Below are 13,349 nucleotides of genomic sequence, written 5' to 3'. Positions count from 1 at the left end.
GATATGGACACACTGCAAAAACAGAAGGGTCCCCCCCAACCCAAAATTTGGTTCAGATATTGAGACTGATGATGTCACACACAAACCAAGATGGTTTGAAAAGGTTTGTTACTTACATAATGAGATTTTCCAAGGAAAGCAGAGCAAGTCTCCTAAGCCGGTCTGAGAATGGTTCGAGAGAGCAAGGAAAGGAGGCTGGCTTAAGGGTTTTATTGTGGTTAGGAGGTGGGGCTAGGTGAGGATTTCAGAGGTTTGTAGTTTGAATCTCCCACCAGCTCCACCGGAGGGACCACCCTGGCTTTCTTATCGGCTTGCCCAGATGTGGGGCAGAAGGGGAAAAAAGGAGGGATGAGGCTTAAAAGCAGTCAACAGTCAAATATCAACAATGCTTTCAGCCTATTGCACTGAAGCAGGTTCTGTGCTAAGGACTTTATGTGTTGTCTCATTGGACTCTCTCCTCACTGTGTGAAGCAGCAGGCTAGCTGCATTTCACAGATGAAGAAGTCAATGTCCAGAGAGGGGCGTGTGCTTCCCAAGGCTAAACAGGTAGATAGTGCAGAGATAGGACTCTGACCTCTATGTGTCCACTGACAAAGCCCGTGTCTTGACTCTGAATTTGACCAGACAGCCAGGGCAGCCTAATCCAGCCCAACAACAGGCAGGGTGATGAAAGTCACAGTTGGACAGCCCCAATGCCATCAATTTATGCCTTTGTCAATATACACACTATGTGTGGAAATCATGTTTTCAGTAATGAACTTGGTGGGACAAGGTCCAGTGCTTGGGCAGAGAGATCACATGACAAAGCAGAAAGACCTCAGACATTAAAATCAGAGATGATCTTGGATTGAACCCTACCTTCCTCACTTCGGGGAGATGAGGAAACTTAATTACTCCTTCTGAACCTTAATGTCCTTATCCAAGAAATGAAGGCAATAATACTTACCTTGAAAGGTCTTTATAAGGTTTTTTTTTTTTAAGATTTTATTTTTTTTTCTTTTTCTCTCCAAAGCCCCCTAGTACATAGTTGTATATTCTTTGTTGTGGGTCCTTCTAGTTGTGGTATGTGGGATGCTGCCTCAGCGTGGTTTGATGAGCAGTGCTATGTCCGCGCCCAGGATTCAAACCAACGAAACACTGGGCCGCCTGCAGCGGAGCGCACAAACTTAACCACTCGGCCACGGGGCCAGCCCCTCTTTATAAGGATTTTAAGAAATGTCAAGTACCTAGTAAATAATGCCTAATAGATACTCATTGAAGTAGCTATCATTATTCTTATTTCTAGATACCTAAAATGGATTACTTTTAATGTAGCTTGCTAATTAGCATATAGAGCAATTTCAGAATCTAGAAGTTTCCATCGTCTTTTTCCTGCGGCCTTTGTTGAAATGAAACTTGAAAGTAGACTGCATGCTGCGTATGCCTACACACCCATTTTAGCATTTTCTATTTCCAGATTAATGTTTACTGGCAAAATACTAGAAAAATGGCATCAGGTAGGCACAAAAGGATACAGATAAGCTCTCTAAGAGCTTTTAGCGAGTTGTGATTTATGCTCCTGTTGCTAAGAGGACCTTCAAAACTGTCTTTTCTAATGTAAAATAACCTTAATCTGTCCTAATTCAATTATGGAAGGAAATCAGGAATGGTTTTTTAGTTTCAAATGATTTCTTCTCCCTCTCATTTAAAAACAATTCCTCGAGACAGATTTTATGAAGCTGCCCCAATCTAATTTAAAAAGAGAATGTTGCATTTTTCATTAATTTCATGTAAAATGCAGTCAGATAGAAGTCTCATGGAGAAACTTAGTGTACAAAAATGAAGTTGGCGCATGAGGTGTGGGTCCACTTTGGCAGCCTCATCTCCATTTCCTTACAGCTTGTGCCTGTTTACAACACGCATCAATTTAGTTGGATTTCCTGAGATGAAACTGTAAAATAGTGAGGATAAAATGACTCATAGAGCTACTCTGGCTGGGTTAGATAGCCTGGATGAGAAGCAGGATACACAACTCACTCGTCCTGGGAACACGGGTGGGTTCTTACTCCTCTCTGAACCTCCGTAGCACTATCTGTAAAATGGGAATGATATTCTTTCATGCCTACGGATGCTGTGTGGATTAAGAGAAATACAGAGAGAAAGGTGTCTACCCAATTGCCTAGCACATAATAGGTGTTTTCAGATATATCTCTTTCAATTGCAATTGACAGAAATCTAATTCAAACCATGTTAATAAAAGGTGGAGTTGATTTTGTATGGCCCTCATAACCAAGCTTCTGTCCAAGGGTGGATTCTGTGGATGGTTTCAAGCCAGGCTTGGCTGATGAAGTCAGTGCTCAAGGGAGGAGGCCAAAGCTGTGCCTTCTCTCCATCTCTCAGCTCTACTTTCCTCTGCTTGACTTCATTCCCACGTAGGTTTTCTTCACATGATTGATAAGTTGGCCACACAGAGCCTTGGACCGCCAACTTACTAATGCTAGTGGAAGGAGGCCTTGTCTTTCATAGTGCCCATAGTGAAGCACAGTAAAGACCCTGATTGGCCCTGCTTGGCTCATATTTCCATCTCTGAACCAAACATTGTGGCCAGAGGAAGATGGTACTCTAATTGGTCTGCACGAAACAGAATAGCATCTCTGAGTAGACAGCCGGGTACCCAGATCACAGAGCGGGGAAAAGTGATTTTGAAAAGGAAGAGATACTTTACCTGAAAAGGAAAATGAATGTATAACAGGCTAAAACTATAGGACACAATCTCCTTCCCTAAATAGGTGAATGAAGCCACTAATTGAGAATGTTTCCCTTCACCCTCTCTACTCCCTAGGCACTTCAAACCCCATCTGGCAGAGTGAGTTAAAGCAAATGCAAGAGGAATGAGCCAATACCCACAGAGCAAACATAACATCCAGTACAAGATTTGCTGGTAGATTGTCTTGCAATTTTCTAAGCAGCTAAATACAATTTCTTCAGTGAATTGGGTAAATAGAAGAGCAGGTTGCATTTAGCCAGAGAAATGATAGGATTTTTTTTTCCCCTCAATATTTGAAAAGTAGTGACATGTAATAGTCTTGGCCCACAAGCTTATGGAAATTCATGTAACAGTTTCCTTCCTCTCATAAGCAATTTCCTTCCTGACAGGCTTAAGTGGATGAGTGATTGCATCCCTGCTGTCTTCTTGAGGATCTGACTTAAAAGTGTCTTGGAACCAGTACAGCCATCTTAGAATGCTGTCTGCTCAGATCAATTGTAAAGATTTAAATTCAGTCATTGATGCAAACCTTTACAAAAAAACGTAAGTCTCCTTAACCTACAATTCAGACCATGGGTAAAAGTATAATTGTAGCTAAGTGGACAAATGGATTATCAAATTTATTACGACTAACATTCAAGAAGTTATGCAGCCAATTGGGAAAGCAAAGTGACTCTTTGAGCCCCAAGACAAGTAAGTGGCCGGGTCTTCCCTGGCGGATAATAGCTGACAATGCTAATGGAAAAAAACATCCATGGGAATGATGAGTGGTGTTCCAGAGAACTTGGTTAGCACTCAACTTTTTACAGCAGGTCTGGGATGAAAATGAAGATTGAACCACACCCTCTGGGGGCCACCGGAGCGTGTCACCCAGAAGCACATACATATGTGTGCTGTGTAAAAGGGGACACTATGCCAACAGGAGTGATCACGCATCCCGTGACCTGGGATGCATGTGCAGATGGAGCCTATGATCACTCCCTCAATATGAAAAGTCAGAACAGGAAGGAGGGAGCATGTCTTATGTTGTCCATAGCTTTGTCATTGATGACAAGTCACAGATTAATTTTTTCATGATGCTTTTGTGCCCCGGCAGCTCTTTGGCGTGAGTCTAACCTTACTGAAATGAAAAAACGGGTCTCAGGAAATCAGCCCAGGCTGTCAGCTATGACTGATGGCTTAGAAAAGATTTTGTATTATCCAGGTTACCATCGTAATTGAATAAAAAGCAAGAGACAGAGATGGCGTCATTTGGGGCCCTGAATTCCCTTCAGCGAGTAAGAGCCAAACAACAGATAGAGCCAAATATGTTTAAAGATCTCAAGATAATTTAAATACATAAAACAACATAACAGTAATGATTCAGTGCCTTGAAAAAGTTCTTGTACCTGGTAGGTAGTCTGTGAATTTTCGTTACATAAATGAGGGAGTATCGGTCTCTTTGCTTTGATATCATACAGTGTCCCAGAATCACAAACTGGTTTCAGATTTAAACTAATTGGCCTCTAACAACCTCCTTAGGGAGTACCAAAAGGGTCTATGAAATCCTTTCCTCTTGAGACTTGAGGAATCTGAGATATGAAGAAGCTAAGTGATTTGAAGACAACATTCAATAAATCCTGGATGAGGTTGACAGAAAACATATCTCACACTTCCTCCTTCCCCTCCAGAGAACATTCCCATTCTCTCACTGTTTCCATCAGCTTGTAGCATGAAGACAGTCCGTGGTACAACAATGCTAGTAAGAACCTTGATTTTCAAAGTGACCTGGAGCAGACCCAACTCTTGGTTCATTTAGGGATGGTGCTGAGAGAAGTGTCCTTCCTCCTTTCTCATAAAGCTAAATTTCTCCCTATGCCATCTTTGGAGATTGTTCCTTCCCTGATAAAAGTTCCTACTAAATTGGCAACCTAAAGTAGATTCCTGGCTCAGCCAGATACTCTGGGCAAATGCCAGAGTCCACTACCTTAGCCCAGGAAACAGTCACTTTCTCCTCCACACCCTGGATTGGGAGTTGTCCCAACCTGGAGAATGGGGCCAAACAAAGACAACCAAGGGAAAGAGCCAGGAGCTCCAAAAAGATCAGCAATAGGTATGACCTCAGCCACCATCTGCGCAACCTACCTTCTGCAGAGGAGCAAAAGTGGTCTGCAGAGAGAAGTGAAGCCACCTCCCCCTGAGTGTGCCGGCTCACCAAAGGCCTGAGGCACATCCAGGTTCACAGAGAGCACTTCTAGGAAGGAGTGGTCACTCCATCATGGGGATGGCTTTCTTGTGCTGCATCCTTTTTGAAGTTAAACAAGTCACTGTCCCTCATCTGTATTTGAGACAGATTGGACATCCAGATTAAGTGAAAGATGCCAATCTATGATTTAAAAAGGAAGCACTAAGTGTGTTTAACTCTTGAAAAAAATAACTCAGTAAAGAAAAGAAGTCAGGAGGTGAGGGAGTCTTCTTTATTGTTATAGCAACACTGTACTAATTGCCTTTTGAGTAATTTTCTTTATTATGGCTAGCACAATGGTTGAGCATTTGGTTTCATGCTAATAATTATTCCATCTTAGAAATTTAAGAAACTCTAGACAAAATAGACGTTTTCAAAATCCCTTGGTTCAAATACATAATAGGTGCAAGAGCTTTGGCAAATGAATTCAGAATCTGGAATTCTTCACCTGAAATGTGGTCTTTCAGATTTCCTAGGTTTATTTGAGGATTTAATGAAATCAGGTTTGTATAGGGCCAAACACAGAGATGCACTCCTGATAACACTCCAAGCTGCTGTGTGATGAAACCAAGTCAGCCCCTCTCTGGATCCTATTTTCCTTCTTCATAATGAGAGGATGAAGTTGGGCGACCTCTGAGATTTCTGTGGGCTGTGCTATCCTTCGATTCTCCCCAGAGAAGCTGTATCCCTTGGCGAGGTCCTTGGCACTTTCTGTTCCTTCCCTGTTCTATTCTTGTCACTAAATATATGAAGTATGGCAGTAGTTTTCTAATGCCTGTGGCCATGGTGTTACCTCTTTTGTCTAAAAGGCACAGGAAGGGACAACGCTGGCATCTCTTCTTCACCACATGCCCACACAGGAACTCCAGCTCAAACTGGGAGAAAGGCTCTTGGACTTCAGCCTCCACTTCAGCGAATCTTTAGTCCAAGAGCACTTGGGGATAAGGAAGAAACTATATTGCTATCAAACCAAGTGCAGAAAGCCACCCACTCAGTATTTCATTTATATTTCATGATAAGCATTTACTCTCCATAGACTGTCTGAGACCATAGACAAGAACTGTGCAACTTTGAGAAAATTACCTAAACTCTCTGTGCTTCAGTACCTGCATCTGTAAAATAGGCATTATGAGAGAACTTGCCTCATAGGGTTGTTGTCAAGATTAAAAACATTATAGATGGAAAATTCTTCCAACAGTACCTGACATATGGTAAACATGCTCACTGCTGTGTTTGCTATACCTTTTTGTTTTTGTTGTTCTGTGCCACAGTCTTTGTTTTTGACTAGCCATTGGCTATAAAATGGCCCACACTCTTAAAGAACTTGCAGCCTCACAAGACAGACAGACTTATGCGTGGCTTACGTCCATATGAGATCAGTCTGCTGGTCAGTTCTAGAGTTCTCACCGTGTGCCCAGCACTCTGCTGGGTGCTCGGGACACAAAGATGGACATGCCATGGTCCGTGACTATGTGGAGTCCGGGGAGTCATGGAGAGGCCCATGTGGAGTTGGGCCACCTTGATTTGAATCTAAAGTACCAGTGGCTAACTAGATGTGTGACCTTGAGCAAGTTCCTTAATCTCTGCAACCTTCCACTGCCTCATCTACAGGATGAAGAGGTCAATGACACTGCCCTTGAGCTTTGGATGAGATACTGTGTGTGAAGCCCTGGCACAGGACACAGCCCAAGTACCCCCAAGCAGCTTCTGCTGAGTACTCACAGCAAAGGGTGGGAAATGCCATGAAGGCGGTAGACCCTAGGTGCCATGGAAGCACAGAGGAGGGACACCCAACTCAGACAGAGATGGGAGGAGGTGCCAGTGAGGCTTTCTGGAGGAGGGGATTCTTGGGGTGACTGTTGAAGGACAAACAAGGGCTGACTAGGTATGACGCTGGAGAAGTTTCCAAGTCGAGAGATAATGAGATCCAGAAAACATAATACAGACAAAGTCGTCTGTAGAGTTTTCTCACCATGGGGGTACCTGCAGGATAAAACAACTCTCCTGACTAGTTCAGGTCACAGGAGGTTGAATTTTGAAGTTTAAAAACTTGATCTTGAGGTAATTGTCCATGAGGGACCAGTCTAGCTCCAACTGTACAGCCAAATCCCCCAGATTTGTTTATGACCCTGGAACTTAGTTTGGAGGATGGAAGGTCCATCCCTGGAATGTCATCATCCCTTGCTGCCTGCATTCGATGTGAAATTTGACACGGAATAGACTAGCTTGGCAAAGCTAGTTTTGAGCGGTTCAAAGTTGAGCTAGACCATATCCCTCCATGCTGTTCCTCAGAAAAACAAAATTAGCACAGCTAGGACACACAGCATGAAGAAGGTCAGCACATCCTCCACCTAAGAAATTAGCAGAGTTGAAACTTCTGGCAGCCTCTCCCCAGGCCCAGGAGAATCATACAGACAGACTACAACGCTGAAAGCAACTACATTTTGCAGACATTCGCTGCAGGGGGAAAGGCTGCTGTTCAACATGTCTAGGACACCTTTAAAAACAGAAAATAAGTTTTCTGCAATAACCGACCCTGGAAAACAAAGTTCTCCCCAAACTTCTGGCCCCTGCAGCTTTAAACCAGAAGTCATATATGGGAAAGGTACTTGGGGATGTCCCTGGAGATACAAACCTGTGATCTTCAGGGGATTACTCAAGAAAACATGGAGAGGAAGATGAAAAGAATGACCAATGTAGGGATGTTCTTCTGCTGCCCTTTCTCAGCTTTAAGGATGCCTCTGTTTAGATAAAAAGATATTGCGAGTTGCATCCAATAAGAGTTTTATTTTATTTATCTGTTTGTTTGTTTGAGCACTGATCTGTACATCCTCTCACTGGTTTCTTGGTAAATTCAGCTGCAGAGTATGAGGTGGCCCAGGAAAGCCCAAAGGTGGCAGCTGCTTTCCTTGGAAGTAATTCTATATGGATAAAAACCATTGGTCTCTATCACATTGGAATTTAGAGAGAAAACATAAGGATGTGCACAGTTTCTACCCAAAGGTGTTTCTCTACCATGATGGATTTTGCTGACTTCTCATCCTCCATCTAATTTTAAATGTTGCTGGTACCCCAGACTTGGTCCTGGACACTCTTTTCTACTTTCTTTCCCTTCTTTCCCCAGGTGAAATCATTCATCTCCATGGCTTTAACATATCTATGCTTTTTACTTCCATATTAGTCAGCAAGGGTTGGGATATGCTGCAATAACAAATAATCCCCCAAACCTCAGAGGCTTAAAACAACAAAGGCTTATTCGTTTTTCACACAAAGTGTACTGGGGGTCTGGATGACTCTCTGAGTTGGCTATCCTCCATGTAATGGTTCAACATTTCTCCTCTGTGTCAGATAAGCTTCCATGATTGCTAGGGTAGGAGAAAATTGAGTGGTTGAATCTCACCCAAGCAATTACTTGATTTACCTGAAAGTAACACTGCACTTCCACTTGCATTTGACCTTCCAAATCACAGCACATGGTCTTACATCATGCCTGCCTTTCCATTCTCACCTCGTGCCACTCACCCTTCTCTCACTTCTGTCCCACCAGACTCTGAAGGTCTCCAAAAGGGGCTGCATCCTCCCAAAGACTTCCCAAAGTGTGGTTGACTATTGCTGAAATTGTCCCCCAATGATTCACACCTCCCTGTTCTCACTTCCTCAGTCTCCTGTCACACTGACTTTGAGCTTGACCCCATGATTTGCTTTGGCCACAAGACACTACAAAATGTGATATGTGAAGATACTTGCTCATTAGGGTTTTCTCTCTTGCTGCTCTTTGGAACCCTGAGACTATCATGTGGAGAAGCCCTAACTAGCCTACTAGAAGAAGAGACACCACTGCAACAGAGATGAGGCATCCCATTTCAGGACCTTTAGACCAAACATCCTGCCAATGACTAGACATATGGATGGAGCCACTCTAGACCCTCCAGCCCCAGCCAAGATGCCAGCTGAGAATAGAGATCAGCTAAGCCAACCCCGATCAGAAAACTACCCAGCTGACCCAAAGAATTGTGAGAAATAATGCATTTGTTGTTTACACTGGTTTGTTAAAGATAACCAACACAGGAGCACTATTCTGTTAAGAAGGTTCTTTCTCTTAGCTCTTTACCACACTGGTTCACTTCTTGTCCTTCAGGCCTCGGGTAAAATGGCAACATTTTTGGATCCTAATCATAGTTACAGATTGATTTATACAAAATCATCAGCAATTATACTTGATTTATAGGCTTCTGATTGGCTAGGATCATCACATGGTTTTTGTTAAACTCTTTCTGTTGGTCTAGGCAACAATATTATATCCACTGCATGGTTCGCCTACATTCTCTTTATGTAGTTAAGCCACTGTCATTCCTACATTTTTACCTTAAAGCTTCTCATTTTGTCCCCCTATCTGCCATGTCAACAAATCTTCCTAAGACAGTTAATTTAATTTAATAAATGTTCCTAAGTATCTACTACATAATGGTCTAGGCACAGAGCATTTATAGATGAGTAAAGCACAGTTCCTACATTTGACATTTACAGTAATGGAGCAAACAAGAAGTGAATAAAGGGGCCAGCCCAGTGGCACAGCAGTTAAGTTCACACGTTCCACTTCAGTGGCACAGGGTTCGCTGGGTCAGATCCCAGGTATGGACCTACACACTGCTTGTCAAGCCATGCTGTGGCAGGCATCCCACATATAAAGTAGAGGAAGATGGGCACGGATGTTAGCTCAGCGCCAGTTTTCCTCAGCAAAAAGAGGAGAATTGGCATCAGACGCTAGCTCAGGGCTAATCTTCCTCAAAAAAATAAAAAGAGAATAAAGAGAATGCAGAAAGCAGGATGCTTGTATGGGCAGAAATACGAGAAGGGGCAGAGCTAGCACAGAGATAGGAGAGGCTGTCTGGGGTGAGGAAATGGGAGGAGAAGCAGCATCCATTGAATGGAGGTTATTCTTGGAGCTGCATTTTAAAGGATGAAAGACAAAGCAGAAAGAGGGTATTCCAGGCTTGAAAAATGACCATGATTAAATTAAAGCAGGAAACAACCCAGAGTGGTGAGAACAAGAGTAGGGGTATCCTATAGGTAGCTGTGTGTTACTAGAAGAGAAAGTGCGTGGGTTGACTGAGCAGGCTGGGGCCAGATGACAGAAGACATTGCATGCCATCTCAAGTAATATGGATGCTTCCAATGACCTCTTCCACCTCCCATTATCACATGAGTTATTGGCCAGGAAATGGTGAGTCATCTGTATCTCACACATCTCCACTCTGACATGAAGGTTTTCCATCTGGCTTTAGGACAACAATTTCCTCCTTCACGAATCTGTTTTTTCTCTTTCTCGTCCACCCCAACACCTCCTCCTTCCCATCAGCATATCCCCCAACACCATACACACTGTTTCTCCTGTCATTATTAGTTTCATGACTAATTCTCTTCCTCTTCCATCTTATATCATCCTATATCACAAATGGGATGACTCGTAGAGGAGAGAAGAAATTCCAGGCAGAGTCCAAGGTGTGACTGAAGGTGAGAACCAGCTGACTTAGGGGCAGGATGGAGATCAGAGGGAGAGGAGATCCCAATAGGGATTTATTTCTTGGGCTGGAGTCAAACATTCATGTTTGAGGGGCAGTGGGTGTTTGGGAAGCAGTTACTAGAAGAGGAAGGTTGTGGTCAAACTGTGGTAGACCTTGAATAACAGGCTGGGAAGTTTAGATTTCTCACCTGAAGGCAACAGGGAGCTTCTGAAGTCTCTCACTGGATGATCCTGTGTTATACTGGATGGAGGGGAGAGGAGTCAGACACTGCACTGGCACAAATTGCATGACACCAGAATCACACTGGTTACCAGAACAAGCATGAGATGAAGGGACCAAGAAAAAACGAAGAGTGACCATGCTAGGATTCCATGTCAACTATCATGTGTTGTATGTCAAATAATGTGATAAGCTCTTTACACATGTTCTCTTGTTTAATGACATTAACTCTCATAATAACCGTGCAAGTTAGATACTTTTACCACCATTTAATGGATTAGAGATTTAGAGATTTAATGAATTGGGCAAGGTTACACAATTGGTAAGGGATGGACCTGAGGTTCAAGTGCATACTTATCCTATGGAGCTTGGAATTCTTATAGGAGAAGCCCTTCAAGCCCCTTAACAGGAGGGCCTGGGCCTTAGGGGCTCCTCACAGCCCTAATTTAGATGGGCTCTTCCTCTTCTATCTGTTCAAATAGAAAAATATGCTTGTTTAGCCTCCCATCTGCAACGTCACGTCAAAATAAATTTTATTTTCCCCCTCCCCTTCTTTTGAATTCCAACCTCTATCTCTGTCATTAGTTTTCAATTTTAAATTGACTGCAGAGGCCTCCTTTGCCAAGCCTCCTCTCTCATTTTGCACTTCATTATTATGATTTACTGGCTGGGGCCTCCCTGCTGATGGTGAGAGAAGAGGTGACCTGTCTTCTTGAAGGAGTCCGTTAAAATTCAGTTACTGAGCCAAATGCAGTTATGTCCCTCCCATGACACTCTCTCTCCTTCACACCTGCAACCACTTTCTCATCCTGTCTGATAGTGTTTGTCCTTCAGGTGTCCTCTGTCCTCCCCTCCATCCATCTCAATCTAGTCTAGGGATCTCTAGCATGACTTTCTCCACCTCACACTGGACAGCTCTCTTACTTTGGTCTACTGCCCTGAATCTTTCAATCACTTTCTGGCCAGAAATGCCCAAACCTTCCACTTCTCTCAAGCCCAGCTGTAGCTATTTTCTCTCACACCTGGATCTTTACCATTTCTTACCAGTTTCCCCTTGTGATTATTAATACTTCTGTCACTCAGTGAGATTGACAGAATAATGGCCCCAAAAGATACCCACAACCTAATCCCCAATACCTGTGAATATGTTCCCTTACATGGTAAAAGGAACTTTGAAACTGTGATTAAATTAAGGATCTTGAGATAGGAAGGTTATCCTGGATTTTCTGAGTGGGCCTAATGTAATCACAAGGGTCCCTACAAATGGAAGAGAGAGTGATGCAGTGTGAGAAGGACTCCAAATGTTGCTGCTGGCTTTGAAGATGGAGAAAATGAGCCATAGGCTGAAGAAGGCAGACATCCTCCAGAAGCTAGAAAAGGAAAGGAAATGGGTTCTCCCCTAGGGCTTCCAGAATGGAATGCAGGTCTGCTGACACCTCGATTTTAGCCCAGTGAGCCCTGTGTTGGACTCTTACCCTATAGAACCGTAGAATAACAAATTTTTGTTGTTTAAGCCACTAAGTTTGTGGTAATTTGTCACAGCAGCTATAGAAAACTAACACATCACCTCAATAAATCTTTTCAGAAGTACAAAAAGGGAGCCTAGATTAACCAAGATTACTTCAGAAAGGTCTTCTCTGATTAATGGAAGGTGATCAGAAAACCCTTTTTGCTGGAAGCCTTTCAAGAGATATTCCTGAAATACTGTTTCTCCACCTCAGTGAGCTGAGTGTACTTTATATTCTTGCTACTCATTATGGTCCATAGGCCAGCAGACTTAGCCGTACCCGGGAGTGTACTAGGAAATGAAAAATGACAAGGGGCCTACTGACTCAGAATCTGCATTTTAATAAGATCTGCAGATGATTCGAATGCACATTAAAGTTTGAGATGTCCTGCTCTCCACAATTAAAAATTACACTAAAATAATTGCATTGACTGCTTTCTTGCAGTCAGTCAGCATCTGTTTACACAGGTTGCAGAATTCCTTGAGTCAAAAGATGGACAGCCACTTAAACATCGTCTCATCTGGTGGCTTTCAAACATGTTCACTGGAAAAACTTAATTTTAAAAGAAATTCTCTCAGAAGCCTATGCTATAAAAGGGATTACTGTAGAGCTCCTCACTTCAGGGAAGAGTATAAGGGCCCCAGAACCCTACCTGCCCCATCCCTCTACCCCCAGCCCCAGAGTTACCTCTGAAGAATCTCTTTGAAATCTTAAGGGGTTCACCTCACACACTTTGAAAAACACAGATTTTAAGCTAAATCGCTCTTGATATGTGTGGGAAAACTGAGACTTGGAGAGAAGACACTTATCCAGGGTCATAGGCACAATTACGAAGTTGCAAAGGTGGACCCAGAAGGCCTAGAAGCTTCTCAACATGATAGATTTGTTAATAATCACATTGGCTTTTGCACAATCACATGAATGTTGTCTCTTTAAAGAAAGTCTCTCTAGGTGGCTGAACATTCCTATTGAGGAATGATCCTGCTTTCCCTCCAAACTGACTTAGAATTCTTCTGTGGCTACCTTCTTTACAGTTCCACTGTTTCTGCCAGCTCTGCTCATTAACAGAAGAGCTTGAGACTCAGCAGGGGGAAAAACACTTTCATCTTTGGAAATAATTAAAATCA

This window comes from Equus asinus, chromosome 3 (genome assembly GCF_041296235.1).
Source record: "Equus asinus isolate D_3611 breed Donkey chromosome 3, EquAss-T2T_v2, whole genome shotgun sequence".
NCBI classification, from domain to species: domain Eukaryota; kingdom Metazoa; phylum Chordata; class Mammalia; order Perissodactyla; family Equidae; genus Equus; species Equus asinus.
This window is presented reverse-complemented; position numbering follows the sequence as displayed.